General features: G+C 47.3%; 1 long non-coding RNA gene across 3 annotated transcripts; it reads right to left on the bottom strand.

Annotated features, from left to right (window-relative positions):
* Window positions 1–928: 928 nt before the first annotated feature.
* On the bottom strand, window positions 929–3,490 carry LOC136530534 (uncharacterized). Of its 3 annotated transcripts, none has more exons than XR_010777799.1 (4): window positions 3,258–3,490; window positions 3,079–3,146; window positions 1,540–1,800; window positions 929–1,237 (listed from the first exon to the last, which is right to left on the bottom strand). It is a non-coding gene; the product is annotated as an uncharacterized lncRNA (long non-coding RNA). The 3 variants fall into 3 exon arrangements; XR_010777800.1 differs by having other exon boundaries at window positions 1,686–1,800; XR_010777798.1 differs by lacking the exon at window positions 929–1,237 and having other exon boundaries at window positions 1,255–1,800.
* Window positions 3,491–7,357: the final 3,867 nt, after the last annotated feature.

Genomic DNA, 7,357 nt, shown 5'->3' with positions numbered 1-7,357 from the left:
GGACTCGTCCTCCTCTTCCTCCTCGTCGCCATCGCTCTCCTCTAAGCCTTGCCGGTGCTTTCCACAGTAGAGCTTTGCTCACTCCTTCTTCGCCTTCCTCTACTCCTTCTTCGCCTTCACCGCCTCAGCCATGGCATGGTTCGCCGCCCTCCACGCCGCGTCCTCTGGCAGTGGCGGGTCGGACTCTCGAGCGATGAGGCCATGCTGCAAATCCTGGCGCTTAGAATCTAAGAACAGAGGAGGGTCAGCCAAAACAAGGCTTACCAGTTCGACAAAACCCACGTCTGGCCGCATCGACGGATGCCCCGGAACTAGGTACACTGGGGTGAGTCCACCGACAGATCCGTCGGGCACTCCATCGCTTCCTTGATGTGCTGTGCCATTTTGCCGATGCTAAGGGCCTCACCGGCGACCATCACCGTCCCTTCGGGCGTGGAATTCGGCGTCATCTGGTACATCAGAAGAGCGTGCACCAGCCTCCTAACGTGGTATGCTCAACTCAATCAATCGGCATCATTTGACTGGCACTGTACCACCAACTCCCTACGTGACCACCGTCCAACATCAATCAATCGACATCAGTTGACTGGCACTGTACCGCCAGCCCCCCGTATGGCCTCTGTCAGGGTACCCTTTGACCATTTCGTCCGCTCGAATAGGATGGAAGACAAGAACGATGCATGACGTCCGCACGTATGCTGCAGCAGCCAACAGGACCCCGGTACGATGCCGCTGCTACCACGATACACAGGGTCAGCAGGACCCACGCGAAGAGGAGGACGGCATACCTCTGGGAGCCTTATTTCTCTTTCTTTTTTCCTCTTCCCTTCGGTTGTAACCCTTGCCTTCCCTTGGCCTAAAAAAGAGAAAGCAGGGCATCACACTAAAGGGGACCAATTCATCAAACAAGTGCATCACTCAGCATCGGTTCACCGCACCTTGTCATGAACAGCACATCACCAGAGACATGGGACCAGTCCCACTCTCGTCCGTTTATAACCCCTACTATGAACTTTCAGTGCAAAGTAATACAAGCAGCAGCCAAGAGCTGGACGTAGGGACATTCTACCCGAACTAGTATAAACCTTAGTATAAACCTTATGTCTTCTTAACACACCATCCGAGCCAGACGTGCAATATACAAATTTACTCGTTGGTGTTTACTTGAAACGCTGACACCACCCTCCTCGTTTGCCGCCACCGTTGAGGCCGTGGAGTACCCGCGGGCCACCTCCTCCTGGACACGTGCACCATTGTTAGTCAGTTAACCAGAATCATCAGTTTAGGCATGTCCTGTTTAATCGATTAGTTGAACTAGCAATTGACAAACAAAGCAACCCTCACTACTACATAAACGTTTTGTAGGGGTGGCTCAAGACTATTTGTAGGGGCGGTTTGGCCAGCCGCCCTTACCAAACCGTCTCTGACCAAGTGTTGTGGTCGCTCATCCTCTCATTAAAGGGATTCATTCCATCGGTGCCCAAGCCAAATCATACATTCATTGGGCCATCGCTGAATACTTTATGCTTTTTATCGAACCTTTGCCACTGACTACAATCAGCCGGGTGTGCAATTTTATCATCATCCACCTTGCGCTCATCATCCCTCCATATCATGAGTGTGGCTTCTTTAGGGTTTAGAAAAATACGTCTCAAGCGGTCGATCACTGGTAGGTACCACATTACCAAGGCAGGAATTCTTTTCTGCTTTACATCGTTGCCTAATAAATTTATCCACCTCTTCACGAAAACCTGCCTTGAACCTTAACGAACTATACATCCGAGAGTTCCTGTACTCCATCTTTTACAACAACAACAAAACAAATATTAAAGGACTACTTATTCAGATATATATATATATAAATGAATCAAATTAATAATTACTTAAGAATAATTGTATATACTTCAGATATATATGAATATAAATCAAATATAATTACATGAAGCATACAAACACATCATGGTAGAGGAAAATTAATTAATGGCCTATTTATCTATAAATAATTAAAATACATATTTGTTGATTACAATAAATAATTTCAAAGACAACAATTAGCAACAATTATATTTTACCCAATATCTTTCATGCAAATCCTAGTCCAATTTCATCAAACATAAATTTACAAAAACAAAATTAATAAAAAAAACCAAACCCTAGATCTAGATATACATGCACATGAAACATCTATAAAACTAACTAATTGTTCACTAAAATCAAGAAACATGGACCAAATAAGGGTACGATCTTGTTCTCCTACCTAATTTACCCTAGTATATTCAAAATTTGGGTCTAATTTGCTTCATAAGGAGCTCAAGTACCATAGAAGAGAGAAAAAAAATAAAACTCTAATTACTCACTAACCAACCATTAAAACTTCAAAAAATGTGGAATAATATTTTCTTACCTTTTACAACCTCTCTATCAAAGGATTTGAGATCAAAACCTTCCCCTTAGTAGAGCAAATTTTAGAAGGTGCCTAAGACCTCCCCACCTTTCTTTCACGGGTTGGAGTGAGTGACCCGAGGAGAAAGAAAGTGTGGTAGGTTTTTTATATGTGGGTCATTTATAGGGGTGATTGGTGATTGAGCCGCTCCTACAAATCATACATATTTGTAGGGGCGGCTCGTATCACCAGCCGCCCCTGCTGTTTCATTTATAGGGGCGGCTGATCTCTAGGCTCCCGAGCACGTCACTGTAGGAGCGGCTCTATCACCAGCCACCTCTATAAAAAATTTATCCTGTTACTATAAACCGTTTTTCACGTAGTGCCTATGATTGTTTATAGAGTTGTAATCTGGTTAGTTGAGAAATCTGCTCTCACAAAAAAAAATGGCAGCCTACCAGCTGCCATTATATAGGAAAAAAAAAAACTGTATGATACTTACGATTGCACATCATGCTATTGTCTCCGACCGGCGGCCAGATGCATATCCATTCCTTTGATCTAGTATCAATCAAATCGCATTTGCAACTGATCTTACCTTTGCATTTGAACACTGTAATAGCTAACGGGTTTCGAAAGCTATGTAAAAAGGGCAGGCAACAATGGAAGCTTCATTTTGGGGGTGAATCACTGACCTGTGCTCGAGCATTCTCCAGTGCGGTCGCCACGCCAAGCTCCGACTCCGAGGCAGCAGCAGCACCCGCTGCAAAGAGAAGAGAGCACAGAGACCAAGCCGTTCAAATCAAAGTCGGGAAGGTCCCCCAATCCGGAACTGGTCGACGTGGGACATCAGATGATGCCCAGGAACACATACCGAGAGGAGCCCAAGGCGCGGCCACGGCGTCGGCGCGAGCGAGGCAGAGCGAGAGCAGGAGGAGCACCGCGACGAGGCGGAGGACGCCGACGACGCCCGTCGCCGTCGCCGCTCCCGTGCCTGCGTTGCTGCTGCTGTTGCGCCATCACATTGCCAGCCCATAGGAGGCCGCACCTTTGTTACATAGGTAAGGAATTGTCCCTTGCGTGAGCCCGAGTTTGTTGAGATCTGAAAATAACTACAAAACAACTAACAACCTATATAAGATATGCTACAACAGAAAGATAACAACAGATCCTCGTCAACAACTAACCCGGCTCTCACGGTACAAGTTTGTTAACAGTGAGGCCGTGAGGGCCGGAGAAGCTTTGACCTGCGACTGCGCACAGTGGCCGCTTTTTTATAAAGCAAGCTGGCGGCGTCGTGCGACTGCCCTACCGTGGCCACGCCATGCGTGCGACAAGTGATGTGTGTCTGTGTCTGGCGGTGCGTGCTGCGGCAGCAGGACGCCAGTAGCACGGTTGGTCTGACGAGAACGAGATCCTCTGCGTCTCCCAGGAAAGGCCTCCTCGTCCTTCCAGGGGAAAGGACACGATGGATTCTCGTCGGAAACCGACTCCAACGGCCACTGACCACCGCAGCGTTCACATTCCGGTCGCGGTTTCGCGGACGCAGAGGATCCGCCCGGCCACGGCGTTGCGACTGCGGCGACCGCGCTCACACGGACCACGCCCAGCGGATCAACCACCGCATTATTCTGCTCCGCGAAACCCTGCTGCCCGGCTTGGACTTTTGTTCGCGAGCACCAGCCTGAGATTCTTCTTCCCGATGCATTGCCGGGGCTGGGCACATCGATGAGGATTAGCTGTCGCAGAGAGAGACAGAGAGCTAAACGCTCTGCTAACCACTGACCGCTCGCGTTATTTAAGCATTTGAATATGCTAATCCCAGCTTAGGATCTCGCTCAGCTGCGCACATCGAAATCGGCGTCTCGCGGGGCCACAGGCCGGGTAGACAAGAAATATTCATAACTTTTGGCATCCATATGCCCCTCTGACCGATTGGTCGGGACGTCCGCCTGGTACTTTCACGGGCAGGGTTCGAGCCCCCACGGGTGCGCTCGTTCGCCTGCCCAGAGTTAAAAAAATCTCCTCACCTGTCTCGAGTTTTTCAAAGCACAGGCAACGGATCGGCCCACTCACAGGGTAACGGACCCCTGTGTAAGGGCGGGACACGGTGTTCGGGGGTTTTCTCGGCCTACGTAAGAAGGTCTTCTTCCTTAAGCACAAAGTTGCGGGGGCTGTCTGCCCATCGTAGGCCGAGTTTTTTTTCATATGCCCCGTTCCGTGCTTCGAGATTTGTCTTGTGTCCCCGGGGTTAACTGGCCGGTGGCAAGGATTAGCGTGCTCTAGCCGTCAGCAAGGCTAATAATATAATCTAACGCTGGTTGCTTATTTATATAGTAGTTAACTCGCTTACGACGTACTTATTTTTCTTATAAAATTTATAGTCCGTTTCTTTTCTCTCTTCTTAACATCAGCAAACATCCTACAGACTACCTAAAATCTTTTACTATACTTGCTCTTACGGCACCCGCCACAGCAGTAAACGACACTAGCTCTCTACGTATATATGTGTTATCACCATATGAACAATAGATAGTTAAAAGTTGAGCTCCGGTATTTTAGGGTGCGAGAATCTAGCCTGACCCGACCCGTCTCATGCAGTTCTCAGGTGACGGGTTACGTGGGTGTCCACCTCAACCCAACCTCGGGATGCAAAAAACGCCCATAGTCTAGCTTGTTCGATGCCGATGACACGTCTGTCGACCCAATTTATTTGGCCCTGTGTATGAGCAAGGGAAGGGCGGCAAGGGCTAGGGTCACCACTTCTTTAGCGCGCACTTATTCCATGATAAACATCACTGCTGTCATGACCCAAGATTCACCCTTTGTAAATTTTTTGCTAACACCCTTATTAAGTCTAATGGTGCATCCGCTCTGACTTCTCAAGTCACAACTCTAGGCGTAATCCTGAAGAAGCTCCTTTATTCCTAGATGACCAAAATATAATCTTTAGCATGGACTCATGGCGTATCTCTTTATCGACCATTCCATGTCGATTTTTTTTAATTTTAACACTTTTTAGAAACTAATTTTAAATTTAACACGGTCGGGTTTTTTTTTAAAACTAACATTTTTTGCCGCGTCTATTGCCCTGACGCGGCCAAATTCCTGTGCCGTGCCATGCATGGTGGCGCGGCAGCGGGCTGACGTGGCGACGACCGGAATCGCGACCGGTGATGTGGCAGGGCTCTGCCGCGCCACCGATCTTGGCGCGGCAGTGCCACGCCCTGATCCGTGGCGCGGCACAGCCGAATAAAACCCCCGCGGCCAGTCCCGCTGCCCGAGCAGCAAGGCCGTCTGGGCGCCGCGCCCACGTCCGCCCACGCCAGCCCCCCCCCCCCCCCCCCCCCCCCCCCCCCCGCCTGGCCCTACATTGCCGCCTCCCTTCCATTCCATTCCCTGACTGCCTCCCTCCCTCCTCGTCCTCGTTTAAGGTAATGACGCACATTTTATTTCTTTTTCAATGGTGGATAGGATATTATGAATGGGAGTTAAGGTTAGGAGAAAAATTATGTTTTGAAACTATGGTCTACGGTTTGAAGGAAGATATTAGTTTGATTTTGTCAATGTTAAGGTTAATTATTTAGTTAGAAGTATGTTTATCATGTATTTTTTTGTAGCTATAATTGTCGGTTATATTATTTTAGTTGCATTGCAAATTATTATATTTTACATTAATTTGTATTGTTTTGATTGATGTTTAATTTGAACCGTTTTATTAGATGGAAGACATGTTTCGGGAGCAGTTATGGCGAAAACAGGGTCGTCCTAGAGAATTATACCCCGACGAGTCTAGCAAAGATGTCCCCGTCCCTCCTGAACTCCCTGTCCCTAACTGTGACTGTGGTCGTCCGGCCGACATGTTTCAATCGAGACATCCGGACACAGCGGCTCGTTGCTTCTACACATGCAGTCGTTTTAATGTAAGTAATTGTTTCCGTACATTTTTTTTTCTTCATTTGTATTACTAGGTTACTAATATTTTATTGGAATTTTGTTGTGTAGGCCCATGAGAGGTGCTTTTTCTTACAGTGGATTGACGGTGCAGACAAGTTTGACCTCAGGTACCTCCTTTTCGACGTTTGGTGGAGAGGGCGACATTCACGAGAGCACTTCGAGCGGTGGGTTCCACCTCCCCCTAACCCCCCTCCAATGACGGCTAAGGAGAAGCACTTAGCCGTAGTTAGACGACTCGAGGAACCTCCTCTGTGCTATTGCGGAGACAGAGCCATGATAAACCCTGACAATACGTTGGAGTTTGTGTGTCCAAACAAGCATGAAGTAAGTGCAAAGTGTATGTGTTGAAATGTTAAGCTATATGTGTCATGTACTAATGTCACGTTATTTAGGTGTATTCAATGGTGAAGTGTCATTTCAAGGAGTGGTTGTATGGTCCTAAGAACAAATGGCCCGAAGAACCTCCAAAAGCAAAGCAAAAGAAGAAAGAAATGTTAATTTACAAAGCACCGCCAGTCAAGTGCGAATGTGGTGTTAAATCCAACTACGGTCTAGTCCCTTCAGAGATTGGAATAGGCCATTATTGCGGCCATATGATTGACTATGATGAGGTTGGTTATTTTTATGGTAACCATAAAATCATATTTTGTTTCTTTTGCTAAGACATATATGATATAATTTATCGTTTGAACAGAGCACTAGGAAATGCAGGTGGGAATGTTATGATGATCAAGCTAAGTTCTTGGATGAACTGAAGGGAAAGCAAGTAATTACACGAAAGAGGGGATATGGACCTGACTATGTTAACCTTTTTATTAAACATCACAAAGACAAGATGCGTGTGTTTGCTAGACAGCGCGCTATTTGTAACCCGATCAACGTTGGGCTTGTCAAATGGGGATTGGAGAGACGGATGACATTAGAGGAGGAGAGGGCAAGGAAGAAGGCAAGAGAGGAGACAAGAGTACAGATGCAGGTCTTGAACGAGCATGTTGTTTTATTATGTGCCAGTAAGTG

This window comes from Miscanthus floridulus, unplaced genomic scaffold (genome assembly GCF_019320115.1).
Source record: "Miscanthus floridulus cultivar M001 unplaced genomic scaffold, ASM1932011v1 fs_152_3, whole genome shotgun sequence".
NCBI lineage: Eukaryota > Viridiplantae > Streptophyta > Magnoliopsida > Poales > Poaceae > Miscanthus > Miscanthus floridulus.
This window is presented reverse-complemented; position numbering and strand designations above follow the sequence as displayed.